Here is a 5,663-nt window from a genome sequence, read left to right on the forward strand (position 1 = left end):
GGATCATATGGAAACTCTATTTTTAGTTTTTTGAGGAACCTGCCTACTATTTTCCATAGTGGCTGCACCAATTTACATTCTAACTGTTAATAAAAGCAAATTGCAACCACCATGCCAGACAAAAGACTGGTTTATCTTTCTTTTCCCTATATAGAAAATATAAAAATCCTGCACATATGAAGAGGCTCTAGGATCCATTAATTAATTAATTAATTAAGCTAAAAGGATATATTGTACAGCACTAGGAACATAGCCAATAATTTATAATAACTTGAAATGGAGTATAATATATAAAAATATTGAATCACTATCTTGTATATCTGGAAGTAATATAATATTGTAAATCAATATTGTAGAAATTGAAATATTTCAATTTTTAAAATGAAATGGAAGTTTCAAGTGTTTTTCTCAGCACACAAAACATTCACAACAACCTTCTAGATACTTCCTTTCTACTTTTCCAAAAAAAGGTAGTTCTCATTTACTAGAACCTCACCCACCACTGAAGAATTCAAAGCTCCTGAGCTCAAAAGTGATCAAAACACACAGATAAGTATAATTAGTAGTCCAAAGCTTGGTTTAAATATGTGAAGAACAGTAAACACCCACTAATAAATACCAAGTATATTATCATTGTTTCTATGAGGTAATGACTCATAAACTAAAACCACCTAAGTCTGAAATTTTCTGTACTCAGTGTCTATTGGTATAAAGACTTCATTCTTAATGCTTCTTACGGGATCACAGGTTTTATAAATTAAACAATACATTTTTAGCATTCCACAGTAATCATCACTTTCAAAAACTGTAATATACATCTGCATGTTACACAAACATATAATTCTCTACATAAGCATTTTGTCATATATCACCTCTTAGCCTCAAATAACAAAAATCTATACAGAACAAAGCACCACAGAACTTTTGTATATTCCCTTTTCCCAGTTGTTAGCAGGTAGCACTGCTTTAAAAAGAAAGTGATGAAAAATCAGAAATTTTGCAACCAGTGTTTGACTTCAACTTTTTACTTTATCATCTTCTAGTACCACCATATCCTGCTGCTGTTCTGAGTCTGGTCTCTGAGCTTGAATATGCCAAAGAGCTACCTGTGCCTCCAAGAAGTGGTAAGCAGCGCTCTTCCACGTGCTGGAGTATGAAGGAGGGTGAGATGGGTGGTACCATGAGTCTGAGAAGGGTGTTGCTGCTCTATTGCTGCCAAATATTCTAATAGTCCTCCAGTTCCCACGCCAGTCCAGAACCCTGGTCCTGAATGTTCATTTCCTTGCTGTCCATGCAAGCACTGCCAAAACCAGAGGTTGCGCCATGTTGACCTGTGAACTCAGCCTTAAAGCCCACAGGAGGGGCTCCTGCTGAGTTGGTGAATCTCTGATAATGATGGGAGTGTGGTGGAGGAGAATATGGTGGAGGAGAATCTTGACCATCACTAAGGAACGATATATAAACTCCAAAGTCAATAGCAAGTAGCACCACGATGGTAATCACTCCACTGATGCCACATGAATCTGGGGAGTACAGCTCATTATAATAATCAGAGAAAGAGTTAAAGCCATGGTTTTCCCTAGACTCTCTCAGTTTCTTCAGGCCAAGTTCCATGTGATCTAAGTTATACTCCAAGCTATAGGAGCCTCTTAGTATATACCTTCAGAGGATTCATAGCTTTTACGGCCTGGCAGTTTTTCCAAATTTGTACTTGATATCTAAATCAGTCTTACCTTCCCACTGTACATCATAACCATCCCACCCTTTGTTCTGACACTGTATGAATTTGGGGGTATAAGCATCCCATCCAGCTATGCCTCCAATACATTTCACTGTGGGATTGGAGCCAACCCACGAGAAGTGGTATAGAGGTCCTAGTGGAGGGTAAGAGCTTTTACATCCCACAACAATATTCTGTCTAAGTCATTCCAGCCCTGGGCAGGGCCCACAGTCAGCAGAAGTGAAAGGAAGCTGAGGAGAGGGCAGCGTCTGGCTACTTCCAGCCAGCCAGCCTTGGCCAGGGTGCTTGGTGAAGACGACAGATAAAGAGGGATGGAGGGGAGTGGCATGAGTTATGTCATAGTCTTTTATTTTATGTGCATCTTATATCTTTAATTTTTCATTAACTTTTGGCAATGACTCTTCTAATGAAACTATTTTGTAGTTTTGAAGCCCTCTGGAGGCTTCTGCATGACAACTAAATTAGGTAACCTATTCTGCTTGTTTGATTTGGGAGCCCTTGTTTTAAAGTGCATTTCTTAATTGATCTTGTCTAGGAACATTCCTCATAAAGGCCATTATAATTCTAGGTTGTCTTGGTAGGATTCTCCCATTTTTGTGGATATCCACAGCTCCTGGGACCACAGTTCTTAGACATAAACATGCGGGTGTGCCAGAAGGTGTGCTCGGTTCTTGGGAATTTCAGGATCCCATTTCTTCAGCTAAGCCTTGGGTCTCTTGGAGCCAAATAAATACCTAAGAAGCATGTGCCACTGGGTCGGGGATTGTGTGGTGTTTTACAGTGTACCTCGCTGCATGGAAATTTTCTTCAGGATGTTGAGTGACCTAGTGTTAATCTAACCCATTCTGTAATCAACGTATTCTAACACAGGAGTCTTGGAGTTAGGTGGTGAGTGCTCTAACAGCTTTGAAGTACTCAATCCATGTCCACCAGTGTTGCAGCTTTTGGCTTCTGAGATTCCCATTAGAAATAGCCTTTCCCTCCTGTGCATGTTAACACACCAGCAGTAACCAAAGAGCTGTTACTGAGGACTGGCCAAGAGAAGGCCTTGTGTGCACCACCAGCAATTCCAGTGTAGAACTGGGGAAAGGACTGAACCAGCACATCCCCAACAAATGGGGACAGTGGACTGGGATTCCGGTCAAATGGGGCACTGTGGACTAAACCACCAGCATTTCCCAAAGTGGAACCAGGGACTGGGCCAAGAGCTTGGGACTTGGATTCTAGTAGAACTGTCTCTGCTAACTCAAGCTGCCCTGCCCTGGGCTAGAAAGCCAATTACATCAGTGGCTCAATGCAAAGAGAACATAGCTCTGAACCAAGGAGAACCATTGGAAATGGCAAGGAAGGCAGAGAACTAAAAGCATTTGTGTGTGGGGGGGCTTCCCTGGCGGCGCAGTGGTTGAGAGTCCACCTGCCGATGCAGGGGACGCGGGTTCGTGCCCCAGTCCGGGAGGATCCCCCATGCTGCGGAGTGGCTGGGCCTGTGGGCCATGGCCGCTGGGCCTGCGCGTCCGGAGCCTGTGCTCCGCAACAGGAGAGGCCACAGCAGTGAGAGGCCCACGTACCGTAAAAAAAAAAAAAAAAAAAAAAAAAAAAAAAGCGCGAGTAAACTTTAAAGATCTTATTGCCTTTATTCAGTGATTCATGAACCCTGTGGTATCCCATCCAGCAGACGGAAAGGGGCTCTGAGGAGCTGTACAAAATGAAAGGCTTTTATGAAGGGAGCAGGACAAGGAAGTTATACTAGCACAAAGCCATTGGATATGCAAGGCCACCTTCCTCTAGTGGGGGCACAGGCTTCTATCAGGCAGGTTCAGTAGTGCTGACCAGGTCATTCCTGACTGGTTTAAGATACTATTCCTGGGAGCGCATGAAATTATAATTAAATTAGGTAGTAAGTCTCAGTTTGGTGACATGGAGCTTAGTATAAGTGACTCCATTTTGGGCCTGTTATCTCTTTTTTAACACAAATTACTGTAAACTCAGTGGCTGAAAACAACACAAATGGATTATCTGACAGTTCTGGAGGTTAGGAGTCTGACGCCATTCTCCCTGGACTAAAATCAGTGTGTTGGCAGGGCTGCATTTTTTCCTGGAGGATATAGGGGGAGTTCATCCCCTTATCTTTTCCAGCTTCTAGAGGCTGCCCACATTCCTTGGTTCAAGGCCCCTTTCCTCCGTCTTCAAGGGCAGCAATGTTGCATCTCTCTGACCTAATTCTTACGCTCTTTTAAGAACTCATGTGATTAGGTCTTTTAAGAACTCATGTCATTAGGTTGGGCCCACTTAGATAATCTAGAAAAATCTCTTCATCTCAAAATCCTTAATTAAATCACATCTACAAAAGCCCTTTTTTTTTTTTTTTTTTTTTTGTAGTACGCGGGCCTCTCACTGTTGTGGCCTCTCCCGTTGCGGAGCACAGGCTCCGGACGCGCAGGCTCAGCGGCCATGGCTCACGGGCCCAGCCGCTCCGCGCGGCATGTGGGATCCTCCCCAACTGAGGCACGAACCCGCGTCCCCTGCATCGGCAGGCGGACTCTCAACCACTGCGCCACCAGGGAAGCCCCTACAAAAGCCCTTTTGCCACATAACATAACTTACTCTCAGGTACAGGGTTTAGGATGTGGACATTGTCTGGGACCATTGCTCTTCCTACCACAGTGCTTCATTGTTACTTTAAAAGAACTGCCCAGATTTCTCCTTCAGGGTCTCCACCTCCACTAACAAGTGATAGGATATAGTTTAATGCACCCATCTGACAGATGAGAAAACTGAAGCTCTGGGAGAAAGGGGCATTTATTAAGTGCCTACTGCATGCGAGGCCCTGTGCTAAGAGCCTCACGTGGCTTGTCTCCCTTAATTCTCCAAAGAACCAGAGAGGGATGTACAATACTATTGTATATATAATACAGCTGAAGGACTCTGCAGTTGCAAGGGACAGAAAACCCAGCATAAACTGGCTTTAGCAAAAAACAGTGATTAAAAACCCTGAGGTTGATCTTCAGGCCCAGCTGGATCCAGGCGTTCAGTGGATGTTATCAAGAACCTTTGTCTCGGGACTTCCCTGATGGCGCGGTGGTTAAGAATCCACCTGCCAATGCAAGGGACACGGGTTCGAGCCCTGGTCTGGGAAGATCTCATATGCCGCAGAGCAGCTGAGCCCGTGCACCACAACTACTGAGCCTGTGCTCTAGAGCCCGCAGGCCACAACTACTGAGCCCGTGTGCCACAACTACGGAAGCCCGCATGCCTAAAGCCCCTGCTCCGCAACAAGGGAAGCACCACAATGAGAAGCCTGCGCACCGCAACGAAGAGTATCCCCCACTCACCGCAGCAAGAGAAAGCCCGTGTGCAGCAATGAAGACCCAACACAGCCAAAAATAAATAAATAAAAAATTTGTAATGCTTTAAAAAAAAAACCACCATTGTCTCTTCATCTTCTGGCTTTGTGTTGGCTTCTTTCTCAATCATGTTCTCCTTTTGTGGAGGCAAAATGACCATGAACAGCTCTGAGCAGAAACCCTAATCTCTCTGAAATCCCTGGGGAAAGAGACCTTCCGTTTTTCAACTTCCAACAGAAGCCCTGGAGTCTCACTGAGCCCCCAGGGGTCTAGCATCCATATCTGAACTATCAAGGAGGGTGTGAGGGTGGAATATACTCATAGGCTAGGGCTGAAATACATGCCCAACTTGAAGCCTGGAGGTTAAGGCCAATCTTTCCCAAACACAGGGCCTGGGTGTGCAGGGGCTTTTCCCCAGGGAAAGCAGGTGCTATTATAGAAGTGACGATGCACATGTGTAAAGGAGTTAAAAACCCAGTGTTGGGGAAAAATACTCATTGTCATTATCATACCCATTTTATAGGAGTAGAAACTGAGGCACAAAGTGGTTCAGTAAAATGCCCTACATCACATAGCTG

General features: G+C 44.4%; 1 pseudogene; it reads right to left on the reverse strand.

Moving 5' to 3' along the window:
- Positions 1-1,032: 1,032 nt before the first annotated feature.
- On the reverse strand, positions 1,033-2,069 carry LOC132497980 (store-operated calcium entry-associated regulatory factor-like; annotated as a pseudogene).
- Positions 2,070-5,663: the final 3,594 nt, after the last annotated feature.

Source organism: Mesoplodon densirostris, chromosome 10, assembly GCF_025265405.1.
Source record: "Mesoplodon densirostris isolate mMesDen1 chromosome 10, mMesDen1 primary haplotype, whole genome shotgun sequence".
Classification (NCBI taxonomy): Eukaryota; Metazoa; Chordata; class Mammalia; order Artiodactyla; family Ziphiidae; genus Mesoplodon; species Mesoplodon densirostris.